The sequence below is a fragment of the Ostrinia nubilalis genome, chromosome 19 (assembly GCF_963855985.1).
Source record: "Ostrinia nubilalis chromosome 19, ilOstNubi1.1, whole genome shotgun sequence".
Classification (NCBI taxonomy): Eukaryota; Metazoa; Arthropoda; class Insecta; order Lepidoptera; family Crambidae; genus Ostrinia; species Ostrinia nubilalis.
In genome coordinates, this window is record NC_087106.1 from 10,278,984 (window position 1) to 10,301,986 (window position 23,003).

Genomic DNA, 23,003 nt, shown 5'->3' on the forward strand with positions numbered 1-23,003 from the left:
TTGGTAAATGTGATTAATATAAGGTCAATTATGTGTGTATAAAACTAAATAGGCGGCTTAGGGGTGGCCTAAGGGCCACCCCCGCCGCACCTTAACCTATTTTTCACTTTAAATCAAAACATTATGTTATGGGCATCATGGAAAAGTAATATTATGCAAGAAACATTCCAAACTCATTATGGCAAATTACATTAATTTAAGATATCAAAACGTTCAAAAGTTTGGTTGTACACGAGCACGTACACAAGATGTTGTTCTCTTTTATGAAATTTCTTACCTACTAAGGTTGAATTATTAAATAATCACTGTTAAATGTGATTAATTTATCACTTTTACCGCGACTGTTGGTAATTATTCATAATAACCGGTTATTATTAATAATTTTCAATTTATCACATTAACCGTAACACATACAAGAACTATTAGATAGTTTTCTTATAAATCTAGTAATTTGAGCACTTGTAATTGTCCAAAAGATGAGAAATAACATTATTAGAAAGAGCATTTTCACTAGATCAGAAAAATTTAGAAAAATAGCAACAGGAAGTTTAAATCAGATCAAGCAAAGCAAGACTAAAATTGATTACATTATTAAAGTCTTTGTAATCAAATGTTAAGAAAATTACTTTAATTAATTAAACGAGTTATTCAAAGAGTCACGTTTTTTGCACACCCTAAGCATCTTTTGTTAGCTTTGATGTACTATGAAAAACAATTATGTATATCAGAGAGCTTGAGACAAATAATGGCAGCAAGAAAAGACAACAAAGTACCAGGAGTATTAGAACATTCAAAAATTGGAAGTTAACCTTTCATTGATATGAATTAATTTTAAAATAGTGAATGTTACTAAAGCAAAAGATGGATTTGGAAACAACTGAACTAGCAATATAATGGCATCTTTCAATACCAATTGAATTGCAATGTTCTAAATAAAAATTAAGAAAAATCTAAATTTTGTGATTTTTCCATATATTTTTTAATTATTTCTAATAATGTTTTTTCGAATAAAACTTTTTAATTCACAAAATTAATTTTTTATTTACAAAACACACTTAAATTAATTCTATTTTCATTGTTCTGTTTAATAAAAGTCAGATTTTAGAAAATTGCCATACAATAAAAAATAATTAAATTAAAACGACGGTAGAGGGCTAAAAAATACATTTTAAAAATAAAATAAAAATATCCTTGTTATTATCTTGCTCTCATGCAACTTTTAGCATGTATTCAACTTCGTTTACGTAACTTTTTTTTTTAACCATACAATGACGCTCCACCCTAGTGGGCAGCCCTGGATCCATCGAGATGGAAATCCTTGGGGTAGGCGTTTGTTGATCGTCATTTTACTGAAAATGTAATGAACGAAGAAACTCCTCAGAAGATCACTGCATTTTCCTTGGCGTCTATTTTTGTATTGGTCATTTTTCAATACAAATTACGTACTAAGGAAGAACACTGTATTGGCTGCGCTTAAAAATTATGCCACTAATTGGTGATAACAATGACAGTTTAGCTTTCCCTCGGGACTAACTTGACCTTCATTGATTGGGTTTTTATGCTGTAGATCTTGGCTACAATAAAGTTTTAGTAGTGCTGGGAAAGAGAGACGGGAATAGTCTCGCTTCGGTAGTGTCAACTACCAAATTATTATGATCACTTTTTCACTAAGTACAGATTTGACTTTGACCTTCCCAAAGGACATAGACGCGATAAATCCACTTCTTCATTACGCAACATTGTATCATATCTTTCGGCTAAATGAGTCCATTACGGCGAAATTAATTGCCGTCATAGTCGTTTGTGTTGTTTACATCGTGGGTCTAATTTAGGGCATTCTTGGACAACAATGTGGGTCATTTGTTTCGCCACATACTACACGCAGGCATCCGTCACTCGCTCAACGTCACGGGAACCCTTACCGGAATGGAGGAACGGGATTTTTTTTATGCATGAAAAGGCAGGTATTTGACCGCAATTGCAACTGGTGTTAAGTGAGATGCAGTCTAGGATAGTACAAGTACAAGCCTTGAAAAGGCCCGGATTATAATGTTCAGGAAAGACAGCAGCAGGCAGCGAATTCCAGTCTCTAGCTGTTCGCATTATAAAAGAGTTATCTCGCTATCTCTCTCACGCATGACAACTACATTTTCCAAAAAAAAGGTAAAATATACTATTTTGTTACTATAGTATACATACCTTCCTTACTACTGAATCTCTAGGGCTTTGTACGTACTCACGACCAGTGTTCTCGTACGAGAACAGCCGATGTTCTCATACATTCTACGCACGTACTAATGTAATCTATATTATCATCTACGCTCTTCAGCCAAGGAATACGTAGCTACCTACAGCTTCATCCTTAAAACGTAAGAGCGTAGGTTGAAAATCCAATGTGAATTTTGTACGACTTGTACCGTGTACGTCAATAATGCGTAATAGAACTGGAATCAGGACTATAAGAGAACTTATAGTCTATTGCATGAAATTTAATACGGATTCATTTACCGTAAAGTCAATGGTTTAGAATGTATTCAGGATGGCTCATTGGGAGATAGAAAGATAGATATAAATAGTTTAGATAGACATAAAGATAGAAATAGGGCAAGTTTTGTAAAGAGAAAAGTTTCAGAACATTTTCTTCAATTTTTTTACGTTCATTGCTCATTTTCGTACTAAAATTTTTATTTTCAAAATATCCCCAAAATCGAGTCTATAGACTATATAGAAGATAGAAGAAGCAGCACTGTGCAAGGTCAAATCATTAGTTGTACCATACTTATTATTATTCTGTGGTTGTACTTACGAGTTTTATTATAGTTTGTTACTTCTTCACGTCTAAACGGCTAAAGCGATTTTAATATTTGGTATGGAGTTAGCTAACAACCTGGATTAACACATTTAAGCTCTCATTCATTCATAGCATTCTCGCTTTTCCATTGACCGGGGAAGCCAGAATGCTTTACAAAATGGTAGTTAAGGGTATAAAACGTAGATAATTTTATTGTATTTAAGTACCTACTTTATGTAACCTACAATGAGGGTGGCATGTTAATTAATTTACAAAACCCTCTATAAATAAATAAAGAGAAAAAAAAAAACACATTTAAGCTACGTTTTACCGCGGGTAACACCGCGTGGCACAGCTAGTGTTAGATAAATCTAGAAATAAAATACAAATTCGTTTATTAAGAGCATCTGAAATCACAAGTGCTTTAATGATACCATAATGATACTGTAAATAAAAGGTGGCGCCACCTATTGCTTAGTGCTGTACACATAACAACAATTCCATTAATGTAATACATTTTATGATTTCCCGAAGGTGTACACTTTCTGGAAAAGGCTATAGGTAAAATTTACTTCAGTTACTTATTAATATTTAAATTTCCGTAAAATTGGATTGAGATTCTAAATATAGAAGTACCTTTTTAATAATTTGTATTAAAATTTGGTATTACTCTTTCACAATATTTGTTAATCCTTCTAGCTTGTAAAGCACAGAGTTATAAGTATATCCATCATCATCATCGTTTCAGCCATAGGACGTCCACTGCTGAACATAGGCCTCCCCCAATGATTTCCACAATGGCCGGTTGGTGGCGCCCTGCATCCAGCGCCTTCCCGCTACCTTTATGAGGTCGTCGGTCAACCTTGTGGTGGACGCCCTACGCTGCGCTTTCCGGTACGTGGCCTCCACTCCAGAACCATAGGTAAGTATATTATGAGTTACTAAAGGTAAGTATAGATTAGAGCATATCGATGTAATGTAACGTTCTTGAGAATGGTATAATACAGGTAGTACGATGTTTGGTTCGTGAAACTGTGAATACTAGAATATTTCACAGTGCAGCTCGTTGTTCTATTACAAGTAAATGCTCAAGTCTGTACTCAGCTTTAGGGGAAGAGCCTTTTGAAAATTACAGAAATGGGAGAAACTTAAGTATCGACACCTTCAGGTTCAATTGTCGTATAAACCATTTTGGCCAAATTGAGTTATATATACCATTTTAATCAGAATTTTTTTCTCTATCGAGCTGTATATTCGATATATTGAAATTCGCTAAAAAAATGTTTATACGCCCCAAAAAACTATAGCCTAAAAGATAAATAAATACCTTATAAACGATGTAAAAACCGAATGCTTGTATTTGGTATTTTTGCTAAGATGTATCAACCATACATTTTTTTAACCCTCCGTGTACGAGGTGACTAAAAGTTACGTCCCGTACCAGGTGGGGTATGACACACCCCAATATACAAAGTGATAAAATTTTCATTCAACATTTTTTTAGGTGGAATTTAATATTTAATATTGATTATTTACGTATGCTAATTAGGTTTAAGAAATGTTCTGAGCTGAAAATATGTATTATAACATTTTTATCATAAAAAAACAAAAAGACACATTTTCCGTTGTTCTTGTAATTTAGGAATCAGTTTCCTATGTATAATTTTTAATTAGTGCCTTTAATTATGACAACCGTTTTTATTTAACAAAGTACAAGTATTTACTTATAATTTAAAAGTAAATTAAAAACTGGAAGGGTATAAATTTGTTTTGATCATCAGTTTTCAATTTACCACAATTCTGATGAAAGAAAATGAGTATTCTCAATGCATAAAATGGGAGCGTAACAATTTTATTTATTTATAAAATATGTTATTCCATTTCAGTAGCCCATAAATTGTATCGCCAAGTATAAATTGTAACCCATAAGTGTATGTTCACATACATCTTCGGATCTCAGTACTAAACTTCCAGATTCGCACTAAAAGTCATCTCATTTGACTAAAAGTGCTTGAAAATTTCAGATACCGTAAAAATCACGAAAAATAATATTTGTATTGAATTTTATTCAATTGACAAAGCTAAAAATATATAAATTACACCAAAACTGTTAGATTTTTTTTTAAACTTTTTAACAACGTCCCGTACCAGGTGGGGTGTGTGACACCCACACGCACTTTAAAGGCATGTAACTCAGTTGGTAGTCACCGCTGAACTGATTTTGCAACGCTGATCGAAGCAGCAGTGTCATAATTCCAGCTACTGAGAATTTCAAATTCAGCACTTGCAAATTTTTAAAATTGTGGCTATTTTTAAAGGACTGGGGTGTGTCACACCCCACCTCGTACAGCGAGGGTTAAGCCAGGATGTAAAACTCTCTCGTAATTGAAAATGGTTTTTACGCCCAAAGACATATGGCCAGATATTTGGATCCAACGTCGTAAGTCCACGTATTCAATATGGTAATTATCTGTTTCATATTCATATTCATTTGTTTATTGCATCACATATGTATGTATGGACAGTACGTAAGTTTTTCTTAATTAAAAAGTTAAATAAAGTTGATTGTTTCTACTTTTAAAGATAATAACTAGATAGGTAGGTATATAAGGTTGCTTTCCAGGTCCAGTACATTCATGAATTGATCTCGACTAAATGTGATGAATTCAAGACTTTTAAACAAAGAAAACAAGCCATAGTGTGCTCATGAAGGCTATTTATACCCTTTTGACATGCTCTGTAATAATTTATTACTTTACAAGTACTATTAGGGATGATGACTAGGTAATGAAATCGAAATTCTATTTAGTCCGTCAGACAGATAATTAGAAAATATTACTCATATTTTTTTCCATAATCGAATAATTACAGTGTTATATTGAGTTGAAATGTCGCGTGACGTCACTTTTGAGTAAAAATTCTACTCTAGCGTGACGTATCGCGCCATTTCAATTCGATGTAGCACTGTTATTATTTAATTATGAAAGAAAATAAAAAATATGAGTCTAATATTTTCAAATTATCTGTCTGACGGACAAATAATTGAAATTTTGTCATCTAGCCTTTACTTTTAGCTGTAATTTAAATTTGGGTTTCTTGTAAAGATATAAATTCCTTAGAGAAATTCTCAAAAAATTACAAATCCTTCTCCTGAGCATACTGGGGCTCTTCTCTTTATGCAAAATTTATCATAACCAAACGAATTCAATATGCGTCAGCAGAGAACCAGGATAGCTGTCTTAATGTTTTGCTGTAATTGTATTTTTTTGTTCAAAATTTATGGTGATTAGTTTTGTTTAAAATTATTAGTGTTGCCATAATTTTCCTGCAAAATTGTAAAAAAAACAATAAACTTGTTATTTTTCGTATGCAAGAAAATTTATTATTTCTACCTCAACCAAATATAGTTTTTACACTGTTAAATATCTTTGTGCAAATTCTCTAACAACAAAAGCCTGGAAATAGTAAACAATACATTATTTACATGTATAGTTTTAATAATACATTTGAATAAATCACTTTATCAATGGGTATATAAACCAAAAAAATTACATCTAATGGTCTTTAAGCCATCAATTTCAGTCTCGTGTTTACTAAAAAATCAAATACGACGTAAAGAGTTATTTTTAGGTCCAATATAATGGGTCGTATAAACCACCGAGTGCCTTTTATAAGGACGTAACTCCAAGCTAACTTTAAAACTACTGAAGATACCCATTTTTTAAATATCTAGACTTTTTCATCGCAAGAATTGAAAAATGTTTTCTCTTGGTCATTTTTTTATAACTTCTCAAATAAAAAAGTTACGATTTTTTTATTAAAAAAAAAACGTTTTTTGGCTCTCCTGAAAAGTAGGGTTTTGGTTTATACGACAATTGAACCTGAAGGTATCGGTATTATATAAGGTGTTATTTTTTGTACTGATCATACTTTACCAACGCATCTAATAAAATCATACAAATACAACCCAAGTGTTTTTAAAAAAAAATTCAGGCTAGTTTTCGAGTAAAACGACAAAGAATGTTTCGAAAAAAATAAAAAATAAATCATCCTTTGAGCGCGGTGAGTATTCGTTTGTACGCACGCACTATCGTAGTAGCCGGCCGAGGGCAACGACCACTGCCACGTGCCGCGCCGCGTGAGTCGGCCATATTGATATCGCTGCCAGTCGCTCCGCGCCCACAGCCCGCGCCGAGCCGCCGATCGGCATGCGGGAGCGCAACAACATAAATAATCGTCCCAGTCCGTCCAATGCGCCCAAACGTATTGCAGTGTATGTGTGATTTATTACAATGCCGCGCTTGATCAATAACAAAACGCAGGTGAAATTATGTTTCGGGCACACTAACTGGCCGACGAGAAACATTGACGAGTCGAAAACCTTCATACCTTGCTTGTTTGGAGCCGCGCAGCGCTTCAGGGAGCGCAGCCGTATCCTGACTTGACGAGATTCCGTGCGCTTCGAGGACGAAGTTCTGGATTTCAATTTCAATCACCGGCACAGTGCTGGCGGTACCCAGATGCGAGCGCCGCAGACGGCGGCTTTTGCGTAAAAATACGGAATGCCTTATCAAGGAGTTGTTGCCAGAGGGCCACGACCGCGACCTAGTTCTATCGATGGTTATTGCGGAAGTCTACCTAGGTACATACCTACAGTGTGATTTGGACAGATGAGTGCTTGTTTACGCGAAAGGGACTTTTTCCGTAAAAAAGTTAGTGCGCGAATTGTGAATACAACATCCGACGTGGTGTCTAGTGAACAGCAAGCAAGTGTGCAGCCCGAAAGCATTACCTCAATTCGATCGTGGCTAGATTAGACAGTGCAAGACAGTGTTTACGTGAACATTCAACAAAGGCTCGACGTTCAAAATGTATTGTGATTAGTGTAATAATAACCTAGGAACTTTAAATAACAACATTCAAAATAGGTAAATGTGTGAATAAGTAAAATCAATTAATCTAAAGTGTGATGGCAAATCATAATTTAGGAATTAAAACCAGGAAAATTGATCAGTGAGTTTTATTTACAACACCTATTCATATTCAATATTAGGGTGCATTTCCACTGAAGCGAAGCGAAGTAGTAATAGGTATGTACCTATCAATTTTTTATTACGTCTCTAAATAAATTGCGTAGGCATTACGAAACCGTAGATATTGAATTCCAATTTCTATCCTATTTTAAATTTCTAGTTTAACGCGGATGATTCGCCTCGGTTCGTTGGAAAAGTCCCCCGCTATTACACTAATGAAAATACACTTATTTACCTACTTATGTAGCTAGATTTTGTTTCTCCCAGCGCGTAGTACCTATTAACATGACGTAACATCGTACATACTCACGAGTGATAATTTTTGGTAACGTAGGTTTAGTGTAATCTAACCTTTATGTGTGTGAACGTTGAATGAATGCGCGCGGCCATTGTTCGTACTCGTATGAATGAAATGAGTAAAGAAAGAGAGAGAGGCAGTGAGTGAAGACAGGATGGTTGTAAAAATAATATCTTTTTTTTGTTAGGAAAAGTAAAAACAAAAACTAGCCTGAATTTTTTTTTAAAAACACTTGGGTTGTATTTGTATGATTTTATTAGATGCGTTGGTAAAGTATGATCAGTACAAAAAATAACACCTTATATTATTGTTGGACCATGGAATCATTTTCATTCTACTTTATAATTCTAAGAAACTTTATACCGATTCGTTTTGGAAATAAATACGACCTTTTGGGAAAACTTTTGCAAAAGTCCCGATTTAGTGGAATTGCTTTCACAATTTGAGCAAAGACAAAAAGGCCTTCGAGTAACAAATTATTTCCTGTACATTGAAGCCCTGAGTTGTTAACTTACCCTCGTTGTCATGCATGAAACTTTTTTACTACATTGTTTAATACTTTGAATGTAAACAGAAAGCTCACTTTATTGAGACTACCAAGTTTCATCATCATCATCATTTCAACCATAGGACGTACACTGCTGAACATAGCCTCCCTCCCCCAATGATTTCTATATCGCCCTGTTGGTAGCGGTCTGCATCCAGCGCCTTTCTTACTACCTTTAAGAGGTCGTCGGTCCATCTTGGAGGTGGACCAAGCAAGGTTGTAAATTACGGAACTCAGCGCTGGATAATTATTTACATGCCATCGTTATCAAAACAATAACAGAGATTACGTAACTTTTTATGATCTTAAGAAAAATAGAGAGATACGGGCCTTACGCGACATTTATAAATGAGTTAAATTATGTATGTATGCTTGACGTTTGCTCATAAAGCAGACTGGCGGCTCGCGGCATCGTCCGTTCTCAGCAGTGAATTGACATAGGAAGAGCCCTACTAAAGCCCGGTCTGTGAGCACGTAGAATTTTGTCCAATGACCCAAAAGCTACCCATCCTTATCGCTCGCGCGTAATTATATTGCTGTCGCGACTGTGCGATGGGCGCCCGCAGTGAGTGTGCAAGCGCGACAGCAACATAATTACGCGCGAGCGATAAGGATGGGTAGATTGGGGTCATTGGACAACATTCTACGTGCTCACAGACCAGACTATACACTAGCGTATGAAAGCCCTTACGTAAAACAGACCCACTGCACCCCTATCCAGTGTGCTTATATTGGCAAAATACCAACGTCGGAACTTTCAACAACTTACGAAATACCTTCCTCCCATACATTTGCTATCGAAAAAGTTACCTATCTCTTTTCACAGTGACCAGCGGAAAAGCAACCCAATGCTAATAAGAATAGAGGCGTAAGAGACAGCATAAATGAAGGCTTAGTTTGTAATAGCAGTGCTTGGATTGACGCCAACGCTCCCCGAGGTAAACATCTAATAGTATAGTGTCATTACTCGAACAATATTCTAATAAAATACTGCCAACATTGGAGCTATTTGATTGATTGGCTCTCAAAAAACTAAGTTGAATGCGAGTTCGTTCCGCAATGTGAGTTCTGTAGCCTTCTTTCTTATTTTCTCTTTTTATCGCCTTCAGTTTCTGACACATAAACATAGCACTGATAAAAATAATTTGTTCAGATTAAAAATAAAATCATGTCTCCTGTAAGTGCCCTAAGTATCCCAAGGATCAAAGACCTCTGAGTAACTCATCATTTCAGGTTCAGCCATATTACATTCACTGCTGAACATAGGCCTCCCCCAATGATTTCCATAAAGACCGGTTGGTAGCGGCTTGCATCCATCACCTTCCTGCTTTCTTTCTTTTAAATTAAATTTTAACGACACGCGTCCCTGAAAAAAAAATACAGTTCGACAACGAAGTGATCCTACTAAAGGAGCTAGCGATTTTTATTTCCATTTAGCCTAGGCGCTCCGCAAACCATCGACTTTTAGTTACACCGCCGATAGTTTAGTTGGACAGTTAATCAGTATTGACATGTATGGAAGTGCGCACATTACACCGATTTCGATTTCATACAATTAAGAATCGGGCCCAACTATCGGTCACAATAAGTCGGTGGTCCGCGCCTAGGCTTCTTTCTTTTGTACAGAACCCTAAAATGCGTCTTACTTTTTAAGTTGGCACTGTGTCTGGTTGAATCATCATTTGGCTACCTAGTTTTCCCAGAACTATAGGGTGCAGTGTGTTTTATTTGCCAGTCATCTTCTGCCCTTTTAGCCATTATTGTTAGTCAACTTTCTCACCATTTTAATCGTACCTAAACATTACTCCAAGGTAAGTAGTTTTTTTAAGTCCACTAACTTGAGACGAAGTGTTTTTGATAACTCATTTCTGACTGGAATTCAAATTTATTTGACAGATTCACTTTCGTGGTCATTTTACTACCAATTCTTTTTTTTTTATGTGATAGGAGGCAAACGAGCAGAGTGATTGATTTTGTAATCGCGGAATGGATTACTAATCACAAAGGTGGCTGGTTTATTCCACCACTTCTTCTCAGCTCATATGTTGTCCCGAAGTGGTGGTAGGGCAAGCTATATTTGGGACGTGTATAAAATCAAAAATCAAAATCAAAATCAAAAATATTTATTCAGTTTAGACCACAAGTGGCACTTATGAACGTCAATAGAAAATAATAAAAAAAGAAAAGGTAGCCCTTATGGGGCACTTTACATGTCTCCTTATCTTTTGGGCCCTACCAGCGCTTCGAGACAAACATATGGCAAGTGCTGAGAAGAAACGCCGGAACAAACTCAGTCACCACTTATTGCCAGGAATTATCTAACGGTAAGAATAGTCAAATTTAAGTACATCAAATATGTGCAGACTGAACTGACCACGCATCCTTGTCATCAATATAGTCTCGAACCTTGTAGTACCCTTTGGACATAAGGGTATTTTTTATATGTATCTTAAATTTGTTTATTGGCAATTCGAAAAGGTTGTGTGGTATTTTGTTAAAATGGTAATACATTTCCCCAAGAATGAATTACCTATCTTATGCAACCTAAATGATGGAACAGCAAGTTTATTCTTATGTCTCGTGTTAAATGAGTGCGATAAGCGCCCTAAATAGGGCCTAAGTACTGAAAAGGCAAAAAAGTTCTCGAGTGGCGACCACGGGCTGGAAGACGTAGCGTGGGCAGGCCTCCTACTAGGTGGACCGACGATCTGGCAAAGGTCGCGGGAAGAGCCTGGATGCGGGCAGCGCAGGACCGTGCATTGTGGAAAACCTTGGAGGAGGCCTTTGTCCAGCAGTGGACGTCATTTGGCTGAAACGAACGAACTGAAAAAGCTTTGAGTTTGACTACTATTACTTTGTTCATAGACACACATAAATTATTGCAGAAAAATACCAGTCAAATGCAAATGCATTTGTTAAATAACAAAGCGGAATCCACCTTATCGTAGCTGAAATCATAACATCGCCCTATTATTAAAATCCATTCCTACGGAAAATTCTTTATAAAAAGCTTAATTTGCGGGAACGTTTTTTTATTTAATAAGCCGGTCTATAAGAAGAAAGATAATAAGGTCAGTAATCTTGGGATAACGAAGTTATCTACTGTTTTGCTTCCTTATCCCCTTTTATTTGGCTTTACGGTAATTTTCAGTCAAGCGAAGCGAACATTTAATTAGGTAGGTATTTCCTTATTCTTGTCTATTTTTGTGTAAAATTTGCTTCGTTCTATTTTGCTAGTGCCTTTTTCCTGTAATGCGGATTTCGACACGCATACAAATCTGGTGTCTCTAATCTGTGACATAATGTTTCAGCTTCCCTTCAGTATTTTAAATCCTTCAATTGACACTCGAGAAGGTATATTTATAGTACATAAGCAGGTATATTATGTATAGTCATAATTGGTCTACAAAATCTCACTAAGACACATTGTAATCTAAATCGATATTGTGCTGTGTACTATCCTTCAATAAACAAATAAATAATCATGCTACTGGTTTCGTGCTTGTAGCCCGCGTAATAGGAAAAGCATGTATGAAATAATAAAATGCGGCCAGTCCGCATGCGGAAAAATACGCTCCTAGTCTATGAATAAAGTTTTCAAATTCTTTGTTATTGTTATGTTATGGGTACGGTATGGTTTAAATGGTAATCTTGTCTTACGACCACTTTGTTACAGGGTGTTGTTGAGAAAATGTGGCAGAACAACATTTCGGTTGGTGTACAAAAGTGGTAGATTTTTTATAGGTCCATACAAAAAATCATGTCTCTAGTTTGCACTTTGAATTACAGTAGAATCTCGATTATCCGGACTTCGATTATCCGGATATCCGATTATGCGGACTCATCCTTCACGGTTTCTAATTAGCGATTTAGGATCTGGACCCATAAAAACGGAAGGCGCCGCCACCGTAACATGGTACGGACGTCATCTTAGTTCATTGTTAAACGAAATGGATGACCAATGGTCTAAAATTTAGATTTTTAGACTCTAAAATGATGTATTGAAAACCTTTTCTATTGTAAAAAGTTAATTATTGTTTGATTTTACTTTGAAATCGATTATCCGGATTTTCGATTATCCGGAACACCTCTGGTTTTAATTGATCCGGATAATCGGGATTCTACTGTATCAATATTTATGCAAATATTTAGCATGAGTTACGTCCAAAATAAAATAATGAAACTTCACTGTTTGTAATCCAATTTATTTTCCTTTGCGTTGACAAAAATCAAGTTCACTGGAATGTGAGCCAAAAATCTACGCGTCATGTACTTTTAAATTAAATTCACGTACACGGTAGATTGCTCACTTTTATGAGAAGATAACTCGCGTAATCTTCCAAGTAAATACCTTAGGTATTTTTAATATGAAACATAATCTCGCGTTGAATTTTAATAAGAAAGTTACGTGCACCAGTAAAGGTAGAGATTTACCATAGTTTTTATAAGTCCAGCACTTAATTCAAGTTGTGCCTGAGGTATGGGATCGGAACGAGAGGCTGTTTTTGGGACATCGAACGTCAGTGAGACTTAAAAATGTGCTTCACATTTGTATGCTCTATCACGTCATTATACAGGGTGGAAACGATAACGGGACTATTCCCACCTCTCGTTCCCACCACTGCAACTCCTGTGTAGCCAGGATCTACAGCTTGACCGCCACAAAAACCCAACCAATGAAGGTCAAGTTTGTCCCGGGTTATTTCTAAACTATACAAGATATCGAACAACTGGTTACTGATCCTGAAAGTGCTTCACGAGTTCTTTCAAACGGTACCAATAATAGGTTACAGAGTAAACTGGAACTATCCGAAAATTCAATGTTTCCAGCTTCCATACTAAATGTATGCCAACCACACAATATAACATAAATAATCGAGTGAGATCACTGATCGTTTCCACCCTGTTGTTAATGTCCTCCTCCCGTGCCACTCCTTTACCTCATGCATTGACTGAATTTACTATTAGACCTATACATATCTCAATTATTCTCAATGTTCCGTACATAAACACGATCGAAGTGTTGAAATGCCAATATTCTTGGCCCAGTGGCTTACCTAACAGCGTAGAATGCCACTGCGGTTGTAGGATCGAATGCCATGAGGAGTAAAAGGTCACTAAGATGTCTTGGAACGTCCATCAACGTTTAAAACACAGTGAATTTAGTAAATGCTTGTTATATATTTATTACATTTATTTTTATAATTGTTACATTTTTGGATTAGTAGTGTCTTAAATTGTATTGACACTGTTGTTCTCTAGACAAAAAAGATTGATATTCTTGTTGTGGTTAAGCTTTTCAGTACCTAATTAGTTTGACGGTTATAACGACTTCATACTATTATAATTTGTAGCATAATTTATTATGAAAAGTCGTCAATCTAAACGATTCCACTGACAAAAATAGTTTGGTTACTGCTTTCACAAATGAGTAACTAGCGAACTGGAGTTACTACTAATTAGGTACTATGGTTATAAGGAATATTTTGTGAAAAGAAAACAAACTATTTTGTAGTGAGTTAAAGCTGGTTTGGTTATAGGGTAACACTCAGTACGCAAGTCGCTCATTTGTGTAAGCAGTAACGAAACATTTTGTAAGCAGTAACGAAACATTTTTTTCAGTGTCTTAGAAATATTACCTACTCGTCTATAAATTACTTATTCATAGCATTGTAATGTGAAACTTCAGAAATCAGCATTTTCCGTATTGCTACTTACGAAACAATCTATCTGCTTAAGTACCTTTGTTAAGAGATTTTCAGGGAACATTTGGCTTTTGTGAGTGAATTCGACGTATCGAACCAATTTATGTACACCCGTACCGTACGGGTACAGTTGTAACAGGGTACGGTTGTAACGACAATTAGTAAGGCTGTATTCATTCGTCTCCACATGTCCTTCCCTTTGAAGCCATCACTTACCGTGCTAGTTTCGATAACATTCGAGTTGTTACAACCGTACCCAGTCTACCCTACTAAAGTACTTACTAATGTAGGAAAGTCAAAATCAAAATTTTACCCAAGATGTTACCTATGTTTTCTCTGTGGTCCTATTACAACTACCTATTTACTTAAAAAAACATTGATGTGATAAGAATATACTTTTTTTATAATCGTGTAAGCTAAAGATAGACAGCTAACTGTAGTTTACAGTAAAAGACAATGGACGCAGTTTAGCAATAAGGATCCAAACCACACCATGTTACATTTGACACTTTTTGCTACATGGTAATATAGATCGTAATGACCACTTTGGTATACTTCAATCATTTTCTACGAGTTTGTGGGTTGGATCCTTTTTGCTAAACTACGTCCGTAAACTCACTGAATGAATTTTTATTGCGATTTCGCCAAAAACATTGTTCATCTAATGGAGTAACGAAGTCTACTTTCGCTGGAATTGTTGCGTCTCCAGGGAGATTCCCGGTAATTTGTCAAAAACTTTCCATTTAGCTGTCAAAGTACTATTCTCTAGGGGGGGGCCGATGGAAAAAACCTGTTTTAAAGTAAGTTATAAAAACTATGGAGAAATTACGTGTTTACTACTAAGTTTGATTATTATTATTAGGTTTTTATTTAATTTTATTTTTTTCCAATACAAACAAAAACTAGCAGCAATAGGTGACAAACTTTTCATACGATTTGAAAAATACAAATGTACCTATCTATATTTGTTTTTTTTAATCCCGTTTGTAAAAAGACTTTAGATTTAACAACAATTAAACAACAACGCTTATCTCAGTCACTGAGTTATGGGAGGCGGCAGGAGAGGAGTGACATCTAAATATAATACAGGGTCGAATTTTTTAATGCCACCTGGAGGGAAAGTGCTCTTAATACTGTAGATAGAAAATTTTACTCAAAGAAAACATTCCTTTATTTTTGAAAAGAAAGAGAACTGCATTCAAAGATTTTCTAAAATTTTTTGAAAATTCACCACCATACCATAAAATTTTCGGTAACATCACTAAAATAATTTAAGATTTTATGGTTTTCGATTTATCAAGTTTGTTAAAGAGATTTTCTCCTTGTACTTAACCCTAACGATCGATGCAATAAAAATACAGGGTGTAATTTGAACAGATTTTAGTTGGTTCGATTCCCGAGTGTGGCAAGTAAATTTTAAGAAATCTTTTAGTGCAGTTCTATTTATTTTCCTAAATTAAGGAATGTTTTCTTTGAGTAAAATTTTCTATCTACAGTATTAAGAGTACTTTCCCTCCAGGTGGAATTACAAAATTCCACCCTGTATAATATGACGTGGCAGAGATTATAAACCTGAAGGAGATCTGAAGTCTTACTGACGTTCGACGTAAAAAAAACACCAATTCAAATACCTCAGGGACTGAGTTAATCGCTAGACGTATAGCTTTTACAGAAAATCGCGCGTTTCCAATAAAACGTTCTAAAGCCCCATCTTTTGTGATGTTAATGTCATGGACATGGTGTGATTGCGGTCCTTTTGTTGGATGGGGCATTGTGGGGCTTGCATATGTAACAAAGTCCGCTGAGTCAACATCGCCCGGCGATTGTTATTTCATATGCTTTGCGTTTCAATCAGTTTCCAGTGTATAGGAATGTTACTTACAGGAATGTCTCACAAAATTTGTTACTATTATTAGAGGCCGGTCGATCGATTCTCATAAATAAAACACTGGATACTCATCTTTCACATTATATTGCCTTATTTTAATTACAATTCATCACTTAGCATAAAAGCGCGCGGAGTCGTCTCCGCGCGTCCCTCTATTCTGACGTTTGATTCTCGTGTGACATTGACGTATTGTCAATGTCACTATGACAGCAACTCATTGGCCACAACTATATCGTTATTTTAACGTTTTAGATTTTTCATAATTAACAGTTCGGCCATCCTACATTTCCTTCGCCCTCGAAGGTCTACTCTACTCATAGCACACTTGACGCCTCGTATTGGGATCCAGCTGTGCACCTTGCTAGGTCCACTCTGCCATCTCCACCACCATTCGCACCACACGCTGGCCGTGAACGCGCTCGTAGGCGCCTACAACGTGCCCTGGCTCACGCGCGCCCTGCTGCTCCACCACGCGCGGCACCTGCTGGACTCCTGCTGCGCCGACCGCGCCGCGCACCACGCAGCGCTCGCCGCGCTGGCGCCGCTCGTGACGCGCCGACTCGCCCGGCTGCACCGCCTGCCCGCGCACTCGCTGGCGCGCGACCTGCTGCGCGCAGAGCGCGAGCCGTTGCCGCTGCTGGCGCTGACCGCGCTGCTGTTTCCCGAAGCGTGCGCGCTGACCGCGCAGCTGACCGCGCTGCTGCCCGAAGCGTGCGCGCTGACCGCGCTGCTACCCGAAGCGCGCGCGCTGACCGCGCTGCTGCCCGAAGCGCGCGCGCTGACCGCGCTGCTCCCCGAAGCGCGCGCGCTGACCGCGCTCGAGCCGCTGACGCCGTTACTCATCATGACCACAGCTTGTCATGACATGTTCCACACAGATTGTCACGACATGTCGCAACCAGCTTGTCACGACATGTCCCACACAGATTATCACGACATGTCGCAACCAGCCTGTCACGACATGTCCCACACAGATTATCACGACATGTCGCAACCAGCTTGTCACGACATGTCCCACACAGATTATCGTGACTTGTTCCACACCACACAGCTTATGGCACCCGCTGGACACGCGGCAGGAGCAGCCGCATGCCGACCGCGCCGCGCGCCACGCCGCACTGCACCGAGCTGGCTGTAGCGCCGCTGCGGCCCGCCGCGCTTGAGCCGCCGCCGCCGCCCACGCGCGGGCACCTGCAGCTGGCGCCGCTAGGCGCGCTGCACTCCACGCACCTTTGCACGCTGACTACTTTCGGCTCTGCTGACACAAGAAATCATCATACAGTACATCTACACACCATCATACAGTACATCTAATGTCCTCATCCTAAATGATTTATGGGATTAGTTAGGGTTCTTTGAACATTTTCACTTTAAACCAACACAGATTAGGCCATTCCACATAGCTTGTCATGTCATGCCACATGTTCTCCTCACACAGATATCAGGACATCTCACGCAGAATGACAATGTCTGCCCAGCTTCATGACAGTGTCCACTGGTGTATGATCAACAAGTACATCATATACATTATTATTTTCAAACCATTCCCATAACCACAACATTATCAAAATATTAAGATGAATAACACAACTACATAAATCATCACTGACAACAAAACAATGCAAGTGAAACATATTGATGCTTAACATTGTGTTTGGGTGAACACCAAGTTGCTCCACACACAAATGCAACTTTATCAAAATAAACTTCTTGTTATTATCTTAGGTAACAGCACAATTGCAAATACTTCAATGAAGTTACCATCCTCAAAGCATTCACAAGAAATACCCAAGTACTTTAAATAACTTTTTGCTTAAGGCTGCTAGCGGCAGTTGGGAAGTTCTAGAGTCTAGCAGTAGACTGTAGCCAATTAATTATTAAAATCTGTTCACACTCAAGTTAATTGTATGCAATTTCATGCCAATGACAAGAATAAGCACAGTTAAACAACCAAGCCGCAGTGGCACTGCTAGTCTCAGCCCAACCCTTGCAATAAAACATTAATTCAACTCACCAAATATCACAGCTGATTCCTTTTGTATTGCATTTTCACTCACCAAATATCACAGCTAATGCCTTTTGTATTGCATTACCTTCTTTCCAACTCCAAATCACTTATGTGGAGTACCCTTGCTCAGTGTTAAGCTTCACTGGTATTGTGCTTGACTGATTTGCTCACCACAGGGCCAACCCGCAGACAGATAAGTCACCACATCTAAAACTCAAGTCAAATCTAAAAATATGCACACACAACATGCTACAACCAGTAACCTTTTTATTAAACAGCTAATAAATAACCTTAAGATTAAAATCATTTTCACCATATGAGAATAATCAACAATAGTGACTGGTACACAAGAATACCCTTTAAGTTAAATGTACCACATTCTATATCTTTTATGTAATATCATAATTGGATAAATTTTGGTCACCCACACTAATTTTCAATTTTAGTGATACAACCCAAATCACTACTGGCAGCAGAAATTAATTGATAAGTTGGAAAAGTTCAATATTAACATTATCTTTACTCAAAATATAGCATCATGTAACATAATAATAATTATGTTTCCCAATAATTGAAGTATCAATCACTATAAGAGTGATATAAAAATACACCACATGTTCAATGGTATAACTGGCTGCTTTACTTAATTTCAATTAGCTAAATGTTTTAAGTTATCTTATCTTGTAGTATTTACTCAACATCAAGAAAGAAACATCATGATACTAAAATTGGTTTACACAACATAGACCTTAGCTTCAATTTACTTCGATAAATCTAATTATTAATTCTTCTCCAAAATAATGCCAAGAGGTTACTCGGGCATGATCATCAAACTTATTTAATTTATCTGACCATATTCTATCTATTCTTTATAGATTTTAAATCTCAACAGGTTATTCTTCGCAGAATGTAAACATGAACAAGTTAACACCATTCAATTTAATTTGATTTACTAAAATAGTTTATTAGGCATTGCAATTAAAGTGAGCACATACCATAGCTTTCACACACATTCCTGGCATTATCAGTAAAGACTGATAATACCTATAACATTTGATGCATCATTCACTTACATGCATTATTTTGCTCAAAAAGGAAATGTGTTAATATTGTTGCTGTTGGAATAATCGATAATAATAATAAATCGTACCTGCTCTGGGGCCATCGTTAGTCAAATTGTTCACCACTTAGGTACGTGACCACAAGCCAAGTTACGGAGGGAGTATCTTCATAATTTGCGTCCATCATTTCTCGTACTTAAATACTTTTCTGCATCTCACACAGTTGTCAGCGTAGTTTCCTTGACATTCTCTCTTCATCATATTCCATTATAATCATAGAATCGTGGGCGTTTTGTGATAACATTCGTGACAAATAACAAGAAACATTGGTCAGCTGGAACACTTTGAAATCACGTTACTATCATAGGTTTCAGATCTCACTTCTGAACTATTAGAGGCCGGTAGATCTATTCTCATAAATAAAACACTGGATACTTAACTTTCACATTATATTGCCTTATTTTAGATACAATTCATCACTTAGCACAAAAGCGCGCGGAGTCGTCTCCGCGCGTCCCTCTATTCTGACGTTTGATTCTCGTGTGACATTGACGTATTGTCAATGTCACTATGACAGCAACTCATTGGCCACAACTATATCGTTATTTTAACGTTTTAGATTTTTCATAATTAACACTATGTACATATTTTGTAACTTTTTATTCGGCTACTAACTGTTCCCACTACTTCGTATCGTACGCGTGAAAAGTTTGGATAATATTTCCCGTTTTTGCAACATTTTTACTTACTGCTCTACCCCTATTGGCTGTAAGGTGATGTTATAATAATTTGTTCCTCGATAAATGGGTCATTCAATAAAAACATTTTTCAAATCGGACTTAGTTCCTGAGATTAGCGCGTTCAAACAAACAAACTCTTCAGCTTTATAATAAGAGTGTAGAACTATAGATGTTAACTAGGTACTACAAAAAACGGTCAAAGGCTCGTTCGTTTCAGCCGAATGACGTCCACTGCTGGACAAAGGCCTCCCCAAGGAGTTCCACAAAATCGGTCCTGCGCCGCTCGCATCCAGGCACCTTCCGCGACCTTCACCAGATCGTCGGTCCACCTAGTGTAGGGTTGCCATACGTCCCCGTACGCCGGGACATGTCCCCGTTTGAAGCATGGTGTCCTGGCGTCCCGGCCGATAAGCAATTTGTCCCCGTTTAAAAATCATAGTTATTTAATAGAGGGCTAGACTTGGTAAACAGTAATATACCTACGTAGAAATAAACGCGACTAACTAGCTAGGCTAATGAGGCTAATCGTACGTTGATAGAACGACGTAAGCGCTGACACTTAGTCTTGTCCGTTCACGTTTCACGAATTTACATCAACAGTGTCAACACATTTCGGGATCGTGAACTCTCGACGTTGACAGAGCAAGAGAGCGCGAAGAAACGTTGATAACCTCGCAGCGTCTTTCCATTCTATACATAGCCAGAACGCAAGGGTGTGAAACTAATCGAGTATAGTTTGGATATGACTTTTTTTACTAAGCTCCTCCAAACTATACACGACCAGTACGCATACGCTGCGTACTGCTCGCGTATACTTTGTAGTGACTTAGGTCAATTATCTTCCTCCAAAATATACATCGCCAGTACGCATACGGACTAATCATGTATGTATTGTAATAAGTGCGTGATTACAATTTATACGCGAGTAGTTGCATGCTAGTCATTTTGACTTATTGACCTCTCTTTCTATTACATACTAGCTTTCCGCCCGCGGCTTTGCTCGCGTGGAATTTTGTCTGTTACAGAAAAACAATATCGCGCGCGTATTTGCTCACCGTTTAGACCTACCCTGGACTACGACAAACATTTTAAAACCAAAATCAGCTCAATCGGCCCAGCCGTTCTCGAGTTTTAATCAGACTAACGAACATCAATTCATTTTTATTTATATAGATAGATTAATTCATATCTGCGTGTCTACTTTAAACATTGAATCATCTTACGACACGTGTCATTGTTTTGATAAAGGATTTTTTGGTGTTTCTTATTCTGCCATAGAAAAGAAATTTGTTTTGGGGCTGATATTTCACCAATTGTAGGTATGGAAATATGTCAAAATGATTTTGTTCTTGAGATAAAAGTTAATAAATAAAATAAATAATAAATAAATATCCTTAGACATTTTACACTGCGCTTCTAGTCCCAAACTAAGCAAAGCTTGTACTATGGGTACTAGACAACGGATATAAACATAATTAAATACTTTTTTTTGTAAATACATACTTATTATACATAGAAAAAACCCAGTCCAATACAAACAAATATGTTCATGCACACAAATGTTTGTACTGTGCGGGAATCGAACCCGCTACCACTTCGAACCACTACACCAAACGGCCGACAATACAAACCTAGCATTTAAAGTCTCGCATAATATTGTATTTAATGCACGTTGAACTTTCTTCTCTCACTCTCTCTCATATTAATTAAATTGTTATTTAATTTGAAATCTACCTAATCAATTTAATTTTAAAAACCACTTACAATAGTTTTAAAAATCTAGATTTTTTATAGATTCAGTAAAATAAGAATATTTTATGTAATAATATCAAATAAATGTAATTTTAAATATAATTCCATATTTTACTGAATTTTACTAAATCAATATCAACTAAACACACTCTAGTCAAGTGTAAGTGGTGTAGTAGAAACTAATCGAGTATAGTTTGGAGATGACTTTTTTTACTAAGCTCCTCCAAACTATACACGATCAGTACGCAAAATTCGTGTATAGTTTGGAGTCACAGATTTACAAACAGGCACTCCGAAATATACACGAGCAGTTTCCTATGGGTGCGTTCTGGCCATGTATAGAACGGAAAGACGCAACCTCGCAGTGGACTAAAGAGAGGAACCAGCTCGCTGTTTCCTGTTGAGAGTATAATTCAGTGCATATACAACTACAAGATGACATGCATTGAGTTTTACAAGTACGTGAAGTCCCAAAAAGAGTTGCTCCGTAAAGCGGGAACATCTGACAAGTATGAATGGGCCCACAAAAGTGGCAACAATTAGACTAAGAAGCTTCCTAACCGCTGGATTTTATATTTGTTGATTAATTTATTATATTTTGTACTAATAAAAAAAATGCCATGCATAAACGAGGATATAATATTTGATGATTATATTTTGTGTTAATTTAAAAAATAACAATGCCATGCATAGTTGAGAATGTTATATTTATTTTGTTGTTGATTATATTTTGTGTTTATTAAAAAAATAACATTGTGATAATTTTATGTTTGTTGATTACATACCCCCTTACTAATAATGGTTGTATAGTGGCGGTATAGCTATACAATGTTTTGTCCTTATCTGTCAAATTCAAATGTCACAATGACAGATAAGGTCAAAAGATTGTATAGCTATACCACCGCTATACAACCATTATTAGTAAGACTAAGGGGGAACGTGTGCTAATTAAAAAATGTTGACAGATACTTAATACTTTGGTTAATGTTGATTAATACCTATTGTTGTAATAAAAGCTCCTTTTTTCTACCTTTAATAGTTTTTCTTTAAATGTCCCCGTCTGAGTCCCCACACTTATGGCAACCCTAACCTAGTGGGAGACCTGCCCACACTGCGTCTCCCGGTTCGTAGTAGACAAAGGCTCATGGAACTAAAAATAAGAATCTTACATAGTTGTTAT

General features: G+C 36.9%; 1 long non-coding RNA gene across 1 annotated transcript; it reads left to right on the forward strand.

Annotated features, from left to right (window-relative positions):
* Positions 1-20,400: 20,400 nt before the first annotated feature.
* On the forward strand, positions 20,401-22,859 carry LOC135081188 (uncharacterized). The gene is made up of 2 exons (XR_010259144.1): positions 20,401-20,591; positions 22,292-22,859. It is a non-coding gene; the product is annotated as an uncharacterized LOC135081188 (long non-coding RNA).
* Positions 22,860-23,003: the final 144 nt, after the last annotated feature.